Source organism: Monodon monoceros, unplaced genomic scaffold (genome assembly GCF_005190385.1).
Source record: "Monodon monoceros isolate NGI ecotype Baffin Bay Population unplaced genomic scaffold, NGI_Narwhal_1 Super_Scaffold_17, whole genome shotgun sequence".
Taxonomy (NCBI): domain Eukaryota; kingdom Metazoa; phylum Chordata; class Mammalia; order Artiodactyla; family Monodontidae; genus Monodon; species Monodon monoceros.
In genome coordinates, this window is record NW_021703773.1 from 11,771,409 (window position 1) to 11,786,191 (window position 14,783).

Consider the following 14,783-nt stretch of genomic DNA (forward strand, 5'->3'; position numbering starts at 1 on the left):
ATAGAATCACCCAATTTACCCATGAGGCTCATTATGCCCAAAGACAACACCTCAAAGTGCAGAGTCTGGATTTAAACCCAGGCCTGTCTGACTTCAAAGCCTGTGCATTCTCTGCTGTGCCACTTTAAATACTGTCTTGCAGTTCCTCAGAGCTGTTGCAGTGCTCTAGGACGTTTCCAAGTGTTCAGAAAGGCATACACAATAAAAAGTGGTCTGGTCCGCTGCAACAAGCAAGGGCTTAGAAGCCAGGCCCACCAGGCTTAAGAGTGCTGACACCATCACTCACTGGCTCTGAATAACCAGGGCACATAGAATAGAGAGGTATTATGAGAAGCTTAACAGGGCAAATTTTAAGAAATGAAGTCTTACTGAATTAAAGTTATTCATAAATCATCGCCCTTAAAATTCACAGGATTGGATGGAACCTGATAAATCATTCCAAACAATGTATGACAACCCTAGAAAGAAAAAACTCACCCCTCCCCAAAAAAAAGGTATTTTAAAATCCAAACATAAGAGAACTCTGTATTTTGCCTCCCTTGTGGGTGTTTATTTTGTTTCACAATTAAGTGGCCATTGGAAGAATAAGTTTTTTCAAAGTTCTGGAAAGTCATCTTAAATTAGGCCCCGGAAAGAAATGGAATCTCTTTTAGTAATGACTCTTGTTTTCTTTGAAAGTTCATGTTTGGGTCAGCCAAGTTGTAAACGGTAAAACTATATTGCTGGGTTGTTATTCAAGTTTGGGGGTTGGGTGGGGATGAGGCCGCTAGCTATTTGGATCACTGTAGGACAGCTTATCTGGTTTCTATACTGAAAGAAGGGTCTATTCTTAGGCAAAAGACATCATCATTTTAGAGGAGCAGAAGCGTGCATTGGATTCCTGTTGAACAATCCGCATGGGAAGACTCCAGAAAAGTCTCTCTCTCTCCAAATAAAAGCTGTCTTCAGAGCTTGTGTGATTTTTCTTGAGTCAATGGAATGTCTAGGCTAAAGGGTTCTTCTTTTGTTGTTTTCCTATGTTGCAATATAGCCAGATAGAAAACAATTGTGTAAGGATTTTTTCCCCATTTATTTATTCTTTGCCTTGTTATAACAAGAATAAAGCCACGAATACTAACAAATAACTGAAACTACCGCTATGTTACGAATGAGCCAGAAGCTGTATTTGGGGTTTTTGGGTTTTTTTGTTTTTTTGCGGTACGCGGGCCTCTCACTGCTGTGGCCTCGCCCGATGCGGAGCACAGGCTCCGGACGCGCAGGCTCAGCGGCCATGGCTCACGGGGGCAGCCGCTCCGCGGCATGTGGGATCTTCCCAGACCGGGGCACGAACCCGCGTCCCCTGCATCGGCAGGCGGACTCTCAACCACTGCGCCCCCAGGGAAGCCCTGTATTTGGTTTTATTACAATAGCTATTACCCTGAACTTAAACTGTTAGTCATATGACTAATATGCAAACCACACTCTCACGCTCTATTAATGAAGCCTATCTGATTTTAATATTACCCTCTGCTTTTAATATAACTACCTTCATGGACGTACTCATAGCAGTCATAGGAGCAAAGGAAGTGGTGTCGGTGATAGGAATGCAAAACAGGTAAGTGACACAAGTTAAAGCAACACTCCTCAATGGATAAAAAACATTTCACTCCAAGGAGGGTTTAAGTAGCCCTTGGCACCAACATCCTCAAGGGACATCAAAAGAAGTCATGAGCAGCACCTCTGTAGTCAGTACTGTCAGCACCAGATCAGAGGTCCTGGTGAAGATTTCTTGCTTAAGGGTAAAAATTCATAATAATAATAATGCAAATGAGATGCAGGGCTAACTTGTCTACAGTTTTTCATCTAACCAAAGACTGAGGACACCTCATCAAAAGGGTGAAAAATCATTACTTTTTTTTTTTTTTTTGGTATGCGGGCCTCTCACTGTTGTGGCCTCTCCCGTTGCAGAGCACAGGCTCCGGACGCACAGGCTCAGCGGCCATGGCTCACGGGCCCAGCCGCTCCGCGGCATGTGGGATCCTCCCGGACCGGGGCACAAACCCGTGTCCCCTGCATCGGCAGGCAGACTCTCAACCACTGCGCCACCAGGGAAGCCTAAAAATCATTACTTTTTGACCAGAGAGTCAGTTTCAACAACTATAGGCTAATCTGTCAAATTAAAGTTTGGTTCTAAAGAAAAGTGATCTTTGGGACGTTAAATAAAAAATTTTAAAACTCCTTTCTTGACAATAGAACTGTATGATCAGTAATACGTATACTGATGAGCACCCTTATTCAATGAGAGAAGAGAGATGAGATGAATGGAGTAGGCCTTGCTCATTTTAAAACCACTTTCACTTATATATAAAAGTAAATCATAGGGGGCTTCCCTGGTGGAGCAGTGGTTGAGAGTCCGCCTGCCGATGCAGGGGACACGGGTTCGTGCCCCGGTCCGGGAAGATCCCACATGCCGCAGAGCGCCTGGGCCCGTGAGCCATGGCCGCTGAGCCTGCGCGTCCGGAGCCCGTTGCTCCGCAACGGAAGAGGCCACAACAGTGAGAGGCCCGCGTACCGCAAACAAACAAACAAAAAAGTAAATCATAGGGACTTCCCTGGTGGCACAGTGGATAAGACTCCACGCTCCCAATGCAGGGGGCCTGTGTTCCATCCCTGGTCAGGGAACTAGATCCCAAATGCCACAACTGAGGAGCCTGAGAGCTGCAACTAAGACCCGGTGCAACGGACAAAAAAAAAAGTGTTCATTAAAAAAAGTAAATCATACCCACAAATATTTATCCTCCCGCATTGTCATTATCTGCTTTACTTTTCATCATTTTCACTAAGAAAATGGCCTTTTTGTCTTTAAATTTCAGCAGCTTACACAGTGCCAAGCACATGGTAGACACTTAATATATCTTTTTGGAGTAAGTGAACTATAAGAGAGGTATTTTTAAAATTCATAGCACTTTCACCCATATCTCAAGAAAAGTAAATGAATATGAGGCAGAGGCTATAATTTTGGCCTTTAGGAGAAACTACTAAATAGGGTGTTAGTACGTGTCCCTCAAAGATATCCAGACATGAGAATATCTCAGACATGTATAAAAGGATTGTTGCATGATTATTCTACCTTCTCCAATTAGTAACTGAGATAGCTACCAAGAAATCAAACACTAGTCTCTTCATATAACACTTAAATACCACTAATTTTTTAAATGCTGTCATTTTGTAGCAGGAGGTATTATGGTGATAGAACCCTTTTGTATTTTGACTGTGTTCATACATACCTACATATGTGATAAAATTTAGAAAACTAAATATAAACACACAACAAGTATAACTGGTAAAATCTGAATCAGGTCAGTGGATTAGAGCAATGTCAGTTTTTTGGTTGAGATATCAGATTTTATACTGCAGTTATGCAAGATGTATCACTGGGAGAAACTAGGTGTAGGGTACATGGGGATCTCTCTGTATTATTTCTCACAACTGCATGTGAATCTACATAACAGTACATCGTGTTCCTTGGAATAACCCTTATGAGGCAACAGTGTCAGGCTGCAATCCCCAGCATTCATTAATAGAAAAGGAATATCGAGAATACCAATTTAACAATTGCAGTGAATTAATCGGTCCTTATTAAACTACATCTTGAATACAGTGTCTCCAGGAAAACCAGGAAAAAAAAGCCCAAAACACAAAAAACTTAAATCCATTAGTCAATGAAAAGTACCGCTTTGTTGCTTGTGTTGGGTACCAGAGCACATCAGTGGCATTACTGTAAGGGACAAGGATTAGGTCTTGCACCACTAATACGCGTACGGTAAATTATCCAACTGCTGTGTGACTTGCCGGGCTGAGGTTGAACAGAGTCTCTCTACCTGCTCTTACCTTTATTGACCAAAAAACAAAAGAAAATATGGATTTCTGGTGCTTGGGAAACGTGAGGTTGTTTAAAAGAGTGGGAGAGGGCTTCCCTGGTGGCGCAGTGGTTGAGAGTCCGCCTGCCGATGCAGGGGACACGGGTTCGTGCCCCGGTCCGGGAAGATCCCACATGCCGCAGAGCGCCTGGGCCCGTGAGCCATGGCCGCTGAGCCTGCGCGTCCGGAGCCTGTGCTCCGCAACGGGAGAGGCCGCAACAGTGAGAGGCCCGCCCACCGCCAAAAAAAAAAAAAAGAAAAGAGTGGGAGAAAATGCTGCACGTGTGGATGGGAATCATTCTGTGTTTTTGTTGTGGTAGTGGTTGTTTCTTTGTTTTTAATTCATTACTTTAAGCTCTATTCAAATAAATTATATTTTTAAAAAATGCTGTCATTATTGCATTTCTGTTCATTGATATGACATACTTTGTAATGTACTTTAGGGGAATGGGTCAAGTTATTCAACAACTCACCAAAAGATTAGTTCTCTTTATAAGATCTGAAAAATGTGCCAAACAAGTGCATTTCAGGGATATACACCATGAAGCCTCTTCTTTGTTTTCACCTCTCAAATATCTTATTCCACGTAAAGCAGAGAACGATCAAGGCATGCAACTTGTTGTTTCTTATAGAAATACTACAGGTATAGAGCAAAAAGTATGATTCTCTCTATACTGCCAACAGTGGCAAAGGGACTTGTACGATTTCATATTTTTTAAAGTTGCCAAGTTTGTGTGTAGATTATATAACCAGTTACAAACAAAAATATTGTTCTATGAATCAAGTTACTAGGGATAGGGCATTTAATTTACAAATTACTGTGATTCAATTTCTTCTAAAAGCACTTTCCCCTCCCCCTCTTTCACTTTAAAAATAGTTTAAAATTCACAAATTGACCTACATTTTGAAAAAGGAAACAACAGCAAATGTATACCACTTTTTAAAGCATGGAAACCTGGAGATAACAGTACCATTTATTGGGCTGCCGAGTTTAGAAACTACGTAGACACCAAGAAGCCAAAACATGAAGGAAAACAACTTCAAGAAATTAATGAAAGGGATCTTGCTGGGTAACCTGAGGCCCCAACTGCTAAGGATGTATTGAGACCTACTGTAACTGATTAAACCTTGACTACGAAATAAGATTATAAACTTTTTATATTTCACTACAAAAACTGGGGGACATGTATATCAATCACTGGATGATGTGGTTAAGGCTTGCAGCACTGTCATTTGCTTAATTGTTTTGTTTTTTTAAAAGGGAAAAACTAAATACCCTTCCAGGAGGCCTGGATTTCACAGCTTTTAATTTAGGCATAATTTAGTTTTGAAAGCACAGAGAAGATACTGCCTGGGGAGTCCAGGAAGACTTTCTAGAAGCAAGGTGTGTGCTCGAAGGCAGAAAGGCGGTCCTGCACAGAGAGCATGGGCACTCCAGCAGCCCCTCACCCCGCGCCAGCCACATGGCCATCCATGTGACTCCACGTGAGGGCTGATGGCATAGACCCATCCCACATCCAGACACAATGTTATATGGCAAATCAAGCCACTTTTTTGGACCTCAGTTTCCTTACTTCTGAAAGGAGAAAAGCCTAGACTAGCAACGTTCCTTCCAGCTCTAAAACAGGATTATTACATTTATGACTTTAACATCATGTCTCCATCCTACCTACAAATAAAACACACACAGGAAAAAACTCCAGTGACATTTTTTTCTCACCACCTTTGACCTGTCTTAGAAGCAGAAGCCAATGCTTTTGTGATTAAGTGTTACTTATGAATTCCCACAGGGCTGAATGTTACTGGTGGGGCTAAACATGGTGGTGACCCGCTCCATTTCCCAAAGCCTACTAGGGCTGCTCTGAAAGTGATGTGAAAAACACAAGGTTGTGAACACATTTAAACTGTATATTAAAAGTGTGCATTTCCTTAAAAAAAAAAAAAGTCTTATATTCCCACAGTATCTTTTTTTTAATCTTTATTTTATATTGGAGTACAGTTGATTAACAATGACGTGTTAGTTACAGGTGTACAGCAAAGTGACTCAGTTATACCCATACAAGTAACCATTCTTTTTCAAATTCTTTTCCCATTTAGGTTATTACAGAATATTGAGTCAAGTTCCCTGTGCTATACAGTAGGTCCTTGTTGGTTATCTGTTTAAAATGTAGTAGTGTGTACATGTCAATCCCAAACTTCCAGTCTATCCCTCCCTCCCCCGCTTTCGCCCTGGTAACCGTAAGTTCGTCCTCTGAAGTCTCCCACAGTACCTACTTCTAAGTGCTTTAAAGCCCTTTCATAGATCACAGTTAACATTAATACAAAGAGATGGGTGGTAGACTGAAAGTACGGTGTCCTACCAAGCCTCTTGGGGTGCCCTACAAATGTTAGATTGATTTATTTGATCTGTGCTGGTATTTAAACTTGGACAATACAGAATCGACTAAATTTCTTGAAATGTTATCTCCAATTATGGCTGGATTACTTGGAGTTTTTCATTCACTCAATAATATTACAGCTTAATGCTATGATTAATCATGATGTTTAACATTTGCTGACTATTGTGTGCCAGACACAATATGCATTGATTCACGTCTCTCTGTCCACCCTTCCCCAGAAGCCTACAGATGTGGAAACCGAGGCACAAAGAGACGGAAGTCATTTCCTCACAAGGTCACAAAGTCAGAATCTGAATTCCGGCATCCTAACCCCACAGCCTACCTGTTTAGACGCTGGATGGCAAACATACCTAGCACCTAACACCTTTCGGGGTGATCAAGATGATTAAGACAAGTGCTTGGTTTACAGGCGGTGGAGCCTGCCAAACATATAAAAAATAATTACAACATATCGTGTGTGTGCTGTAACCCAGGCCTTTAAAAACTGCTATGGCAATGCAGTGGAGAGAGGGGCCTGCTGGGGGAGCTCAGCAAGACTTCCACCTGAGCTGGGCCCTGAAAGATGAGCACACATTCCTGGGGTGCAGGAAGGATGGAAGGGCATTCCAGGTGGAGAACAACGTGTGCCAAGGTACATAAAGGTGAGTGAGCGCAGGGAATCCAGTGTGGCGTGAGGGGACAGAGGGCACGGCTGGAACGGGGAGAGTTTCCAGGCTCGCTCACTGAACCCCTTTCTGCCTCAGTTCCTACAGGGCTAATGGTGGCTAGAAAGCAGGGTCCACTTGACAGTTGTCCCCTACAGGGATAGTATCTGGTGGAGTTTGAAGGAATGTTTTTTCTTCCCTTCTGAGATTCACTTCCCAGAGACAGGAAGACTTTAAAAAACAAATGGTCCTGGGGTGCAAGCAAGAATGTATGTGTGATAAACTAACCAGTTAGCTGAATTTTAGAGCCAGGAAGGCAAAAGATGGCACACATATGGGGAGGGGCGGTAAGTGGCTCCCATGATGAATTTCCAAATACGGTCTGTGGCCCTTAAGGGGTTATGAACAAAGGGGTGTGTGTGTGTCTGTGTGTGTTTTCTGGGGAGAGTACCCACAGGTTTCACCAGATTGTCAAAGGGATCAATGACCCCCAAAATCAACAATCACTGCTTTCAAGCAGGCCAGACCTCCCTGCAACTTATAACACCTGGGGCAACCTTAAGACACCGTAAGTTAAAAAAGAAAATCAGGGCTTCCCTGGGGGCGCAGTGGTTGAGAGTCCGCCTGCCAACGCAGGGGACACGGGTTCGTGCCCCGATCCGGGAAGATCCCACATGCCGCGGAGCGGCTGGGCCCGTGAGTCATGGCCGCTGAGCCTGCGCGTCCAGAGCCTGTGCTCCGCAACGGGAGAGGCCACAACGGTGAGACGCCCGCGTTCCACAAAAAAAAAAAAAGAAAATCAGTGCAAGCAAAATGAGAAAGTACCCCTGGCCTCTTGTGCCTTACTTGAAACGCTGACAAACACTTTAGCTTAAGGCTCTGTTCAAAAGGCCTTTAAGATCTGAGATAGTTATGTTTGCCTAACTTTATTCAGGTCCTATTATGCAAGCCTGCCACCTATTCAAGACCCCAAATGTTCATGATTTACCGATAAGGTAAAAACTCTCCAATTTGTAATCTAATTCTCCTAAGAAAACCTGCTCTCTGAAGAAATCCAAGAAGCTGGATTCACAGGCCAGGTACTTAATTAACTTCTCTAAACTAATATTTAAAAGAAAACTTAAAAATAAACCACACCTCAGTGAGACTCACTCTTAATTTTCTACCACAAGATTAAAAGGATGACTGCCCCCTGAGGAATAATAATCACCAAGGAATCCGAACACAAGAAAGCTTATTTGCAGACTGGTGACGGGGTCCCCTGGTGGAACGTGAACATTGCTAACCCAGCATCTGTCATCATGGTCACATCTTACATCACCAGCGTTTTCAACATATCACGATTCTTCCATTGTCAGCATTTATTCTATTTCTGTTCAGCTCCATGCTGCTTTCTTTAAAGCAGTGCATAGGCCAAGGGAACAGAAGCAACTTTTCATGAAAGACACAGAAAGAGAGACACGCCTTTGGGCACTCAGATGCTGGGCAGCAAGGAGCAGAGTGGTGCTTAAGAAGAGCGGTGCTGGGGGCTTCCCTGGTGGCACAGTGGTTGAGAGTCCACCTGCCGATGCAGGGGACACGGGTTCGTGCCCCGGTCCGGGAAGATCCCACATGCCGCAGAGCGGCTGGGCCCGTGAGCCATGGCCGCTGAGCCTGCGCTCCGCAACGGGAGAGGCCACAACAGTGAGAGGCCCGCGTACTGCAAAAAAAATTTTTTTTAATTAAAAAAAATTAAAAAGAAGAGCAGTGCTGGAGTCAACAGCTCCCTGGGTTCGATGCCAGCCTTCTCACGAAGCTGTGCAAGCTCGGGCAAGTTACCTGCCCTCTCTGTGGTTTCTTTACCTATAAAATGGGGATCATAGTTGTATTTCCTCATAGGATTGTTATGAGAACTCAGTAAGTTAACGTTCGTAAGACGTTTAGAACGGCGTCTGGCAACTAGTGTTTGATGAATACACTAAATCTTACCAAAATTCCTTGGCTAAGGAAACTAGCTGTTTCAACAAAACTGAGAAAGAAAAGCCACGTTTGGTAACATGCCAATATCCAGGTTAACATGCCCTCTGTTCACTGTGAAATAAAACACCAAAATAACCACTACAAGTGCAAATACTTTAAGTCTCCATGAAACAAAAACTATTTGTAAAAAGAAACATTTAGAAATCGGAAAATCAATCTAAGTTAAAGAGACATTTATTGAGCTACTACCACATGTTAATCATTGTGCTAGATGTTGGTGATAAAGAAATTAAAATTACTCTACATATATGTCTTTAAATCCCAGGAGCAGAGACTACTGAGAGAGTAGGATTCATGCTTTTATCCACTGCAATATATTGAGAAGTAAGCCTTAACTTTTGAAAGAAAACAAGTTTCTACCCAAGTAATAATGGAGTAGTGTTATTATTTAATTATGGGCTAACGCTCTTGTTGGGTATGTATGTTTTCTCCAGAAACATACCGCAAGAGTGTCAAAAATTTTGGAAACAACCATATTTCCAGGGACAGAGTATGATGATGTAATTGCTACTGTAGCATTAATTGCTCTTTTACCTTAAAGTTTACTAAGAATTAAAAATAAGATCCTTTCTAGGACAAGCCCTGTGCCAGACACTCTGCCACATGTTTTACACACAAGACCACCTTACAGTTCCACGAAGTAGATATTACCATCATTTTCTTAAAAATAGATGAACTATGGTTTAGAAAGGTTAAAGGTCACCCAGCCAAGAGAAGTAACACACCATGAACCTAGTTATGCATCTAACCTAACTGAACCCGAAGTAAGTGATTTTTAATTAAATTTTCTGTGTCACAAAAGCTGGGCTTATTGGCTGATTTCTCCATAACCTGTCCTCATCCCACTTCTCAATGATAACCCCCTTCCAAATAAATAATAATAATAGCAGCTTTGTACTTGTTGAGCACATATTTACATTCTAATGAGGCATACTCTCTATTACTATTGCTACAATTTGTATTATGCAACCCTATGGGGCAGATTTTGTTATTCCCAATTTACAAAGGAAGACATAGCCTCAGAGAAGTCAAGTAACTTGCCCAAGGTAACACAGCTCATAAGTGACAAGGCCAGGATAAGAAACCAGGATTCAAAACCTACACTGGCCCACTCCAAATCTCAAGGCACTCTGAAGAAGTGGAAAGCTCATCTAAATTTTCTGAATGTAAACCTCTCCACCAGGACGCCCTTCTTCTCAGCTGCCCCATGAGGCTGGTCTCTGAAAAGCGAAGATACTCTTCCAGGAAGTTCCCACCCCTCGACGCGATGGACTCCGCAGATTCTTTGGTCCCGGTGAGCACCCGTGGGCCTGAGCTAGAAGCTGAAATGAAGAACTAAAAAGGGAAGAAAGAAATAGAGGGAAAGAGAGTAAAGAAGAAATGGAAGGGAAGTGGCTGTTTCCCAGCAATAGATTTTCCCTGGGCCCCTTGGAGCTCCGCCCACACTGGAAAACAAGCAGAGCGAGTCTAACTCAGACCTCTCCAGGCTTCCCCTTCCAGACCCTTCCTCACTTCGTCCTTCCTCCGAGGTAGCTAGGCAACCAGACCCTATATACACAAAGAGGAAAGCGATGCCCAGCCCTGCCACACAGGTCTTCCAACAAAAGCAGAACTGGTGACTTATAAATACCCGCAAGGTGACGGAAACACAGAACAAAAAGATAAGGGACAAACAGTACAGATGTTTGAGGGTCTGGATCTCTAGTCCGGGTAAGAATTTTAAAAGCCCTGGTAAGACACTGGTGGACAGAAAGTTGGAGGGCTCGGCTGGGACACCAGATAGCAAAGCCCATGGCGATTCAGTTCAAGAGCAAAGAGACTGGAAGTGAGGTTGAACAGCTCTGATATTAACACAGCAATGAAGGTCTGGGGCATGGACACTATAATATACATTTATTTCAACTGCTCTGAGGCCTTTGGGCCAGGTCCTCGTTTTCATCCCTAGTTTGGATAGTGGAAATCAATGGATACACGAACGCAGTCAAATGATTCCCTATTTAACGAGTTCCTCGAGCATAAAAAGTAGACACACAGAGGGCTTCCCTGGTGGCGCAGTGGTTGAGAGTCCGCCTGCCGATGCAGGGGACACGGGTTCGTGCCCCGGTCCGGGAAGATCCCACATGCCGCGGTGCGGCTGGGCCCGTGAGCCATGGCCGCTGAGCCTGCGCGTCTGGAGCCTGTGTCCGCAACGGGAGAGGCCACAACAGTGAGAGGCCCGCGTACCGCAAAAAACAAACAAACAAAAAAAAAAAGAGTAGACACACAGAAATTGAAAATGGGATTTTGTTTCAGCAAAACACATCCATTCAATACCTCTAAGAATGTGATCTTTCCACTTCAAGAAGGTGCATTTTTGATGTATTTCTTCTGCAACTTCTTGTGTGTTAGCTTACATAATAAAAAATTATGGCAATGAGCCCAAGTAGAAGGATTTCCAAAATCTACCCTCAGATGTCTAAATGTGTCAGAAACAGACATTTGGGTTTCTCTTGTACATTAAGTTCCTACAAAAGGAAGTGCCATGGAACTCTCATACCTCAACAAAGTCCAGGTTTGTGTATAAAGTAACAGTAGATAATCCGACACATCCCAGCCCAAATGCTACTGCTTCTAAGCAGCTTTCCTCAATATCCTACCCAGTGATTTCTCTTATCTGTTACAGCAATTAACCTTTTCTAACCTCAGTTTACTACTTTCCACCTAGTAGCCCACAAGCCACCTGAGGGCACTGCAATGCTTGGCACAGAGTAGGTACATAGAAAACTTCTAGAAATCATCTATTGATGTTGTATGTTCAAATTTAAGAATACTAAATATAGTATTTGCATATGACATTTGTACTTTAAAGAGCTTTTAATGGGAAAGACATATATGCGCACACCAACGACAAAAACACTGTAGAGGATTCATGAAAACATCGCCAGAAAGAGGAAGCCAAGTAATGCCTACATTTGCTTGAAGAAATTTTACTTCAATAATGATTACTGCAGATGTGCCTGTCCAGAACTAAAGTTAAATTAGCCTGGTAGCTGCTGCCTGGTGATAATTCTCTTAGTGTCAGGAAGCTGGTCAGTATGTGATTAAACACGATTCTGCTCTTAGCCCCACCCTAGATGCTATCAGTTCCTTCAACAGAAGGTTCTGCAGCTGACCAGCCACACTCAAAAAAATAAAACAAAAAAACAAATCAAGCCAAATTTTCATACAAGTAACTACAAATTCTAAACACCCCCTTCCCATCCGTGCACCTTTTACTCGTCTTTACAGCTCAGCACACATTTAAAGCATGGGGGGAATAAATTAAAATCGGCCACTCTCGTGACTCACAACAGATCAATATTTTAAATTTTTAACTTACAATGGCAATAAAATACTAACCAGCCTGTCAATTGATTCCAAGTTTCTAAACCATTCCTACCTCCTGTTCCTAGATATGCCCCAGGACTCTCCTCACCTTCCACCACCACCCTTCACCCCTAAACTATTCAGCCACGTCCACGGGGAAAAACACCAGAACATGAAACACACATGGACTTGGCTGACTTGTATGAGCATCTTCCTTTTCTAACCCCTATTCAAGCTTCGTGAAATGTCCAGCAAGTAGATTCTTTGAGTGCATATTTTCCTTAAACGACTTTTTTAAATGGCAAAACAAGAAATCCCTAAATGGAGTTTTGCTAAAAGTTAGAACAGCATGCAATCAGATTAAAAACTGAGAAATACTTTTAGACTTCATGAAAAAATGTCCCTAGCTAGCGCTATGACTCTTAGCTGGTCATTTCACCTTTCTGGACTTTACTGTCCTCATTTAGTGATTTGTCTCTTTCAACTAAAATGTTGCACTATTTAAAGATTTTTTAAAACCATTTTGAAATGGATTTTGATATCTGGTGAGGAAAGTCCCCCTTCATAGTTCTTCTTTTTCAAAATTTTCTTGGCTGTCCATACATTTATAAGCCCAATTGAACTTTAGAACCAGTTTGTCAAATTCTTTTAAAATTACTTTGAAATTCTTATTGGAATTATATTTAATTTATAAATTAATTTGGAGGAAACTGGTAACTTTATGATACCCATTCAGGAATATAGTCTTTATCTCCATTTATTCAGGTTTTTATGTCCTTTGGAATACAGTATTCTTCAGGTAGTTCTTTCAAATTTGTTTTTACTGTTACCAAGAATGTATTTTTTTAAATTCTGTTTTCTAGTTTGATTAGTACTGCTTTCCTATGCTGGTAGGTTAAAAAAAAAAAATCCTTGCGATTTTGTGTTTATCTTGTCTGGCCAACTTATTGAAGTCTGTTATTCTAGGCTTTGTTTCAAATAATAACAGTTTGGGCCTATCCTTAAAAGACAAGCAAAAAACTAGGGAAAATATTTCCAAAATACTTTAGAAAGTACACACATGAAACAATGTTTATGATATATAAAGAGTGCCTAGAAATCAATACCTTAATAGAAAAATTAAGAATACAATAGTCCCCCCATTATCTGCAGGGGACATGTTCTATGCCCCCCAGTGGATGCCTGAAACCATGGATAATACTATGTATGTTTCTTCCTATCCTAACTGGTGGGTACATGTACAACATGGATATACTGGACAAAGGAATGATTCACATTCTGGGCAGGACAGAGTCGGATGGCACAAGATTTCATCACACTACTCAGAACAGTGTGCGATTTAAAACTGATGAGTTGTTTATTTCTGGAATTTTCCATTTAATGTTTGGTCCACAGTTGACCATAACAAACCACAGAAAGCAAAACCATGGATAAGAGAGGACTACTAACCAAGCTGTTTAAAAGCTGAAAACCAGTGAACATATGAAAATGTTCAACTTCATTAATAGAAATACAAATTAAAATGATGAAATGCCTTTTTCCCAGCCAATGACTGCAGAGGAATAAAGACAATTATCTGATGCTAGAGAGGTGAAGAAACCAACAGCATATTAATAAGTCTTTTTAGAGAGAAATTCAGCATTATCTATCAAAAAGTTAAGTGCACATAACCTTTTCTTCCAGAAATTCCAATTCTAGTGATCTCTACATTATACTCGTGTTCCAGAGTTAAATTTTTTTTTTTTTTTTTTTTTGCAGTAGGCGGGCCTCTCACTGTTGCGGCCTCTCTCGTTGCGGAGCACAGGCTCCGGACGCGCAGGCTCAGCGGCCATGGCTCACGGGCCCAGCCGCTCTGCGGCATGTGGCATCTTCCTGAACTGGGGCACGAACCCGTGTCCCCTGCATCGGCAGGCGGACTCTCAACCACTGCGCCACCAGGGAAGCCCTAGAGTAAATTTTTAAATGGCATATGGAAAAAAAATCCTTAAATATCCCTTAACTTGTCCAAGTGTATGTAATTCATTAATTCCAACATGCCTAATAGTATACATAAATATAAATTTATTTACCGAGGTACATATATCATAAAGAACACAGACAAAATAAAATTTTACATTTTTCATTATGTAAGAGCATATTATGATTGAGTTCTACTAAGTTAAATGCATAAAATGCAACTCTATTACTCTGTTAGAAATACCAGCACACCTGTGTCTGAAGATGTATACATAAAGATGCTTCCTGCAGTAGCATTAGTAACAGCAAAAAATACTGAAAAATAACTCAAATGTCGGCAGAAAGTGGTAAGACATTAGTGTGCATCCTTACAACAGCTACTATATAACTATTAAAAAGAATGAGGTACGGCTACACATTCTGATACACAAGATCTAAGATTTATTGTCAGGTTAAAATAAAGAGAGGGAGTAAATCATATGTATTGCATCTAAAAAAACATTTTAATCTGCATCTAAGTG

The 14,783-nt window shown here is 41.8% G+C and overlaps 1 protein-coding gene and 1 pseudogene across 2 annotated transcripts in view; both read right to left on the reverse strand.

Moving 5' to 3' along the window:
* The window catches only part of RBPMS (RNA binding protein, mRNA processing factor), a 187,210-nt gene that overhangs the window by 148,577 nt on the left and 23,850 nt on the right, over positions 1–14,783 (reverse strand). The gene's annotated exons all lie outside the window — the stretch shown is intronic.
* The window catches only part of LOC114897663, a 30,500-nt pseudogene that overhangs the window by 8,983 nt on the left and 6,734 nt on the right, over positions 1–14,783 (reverse strand).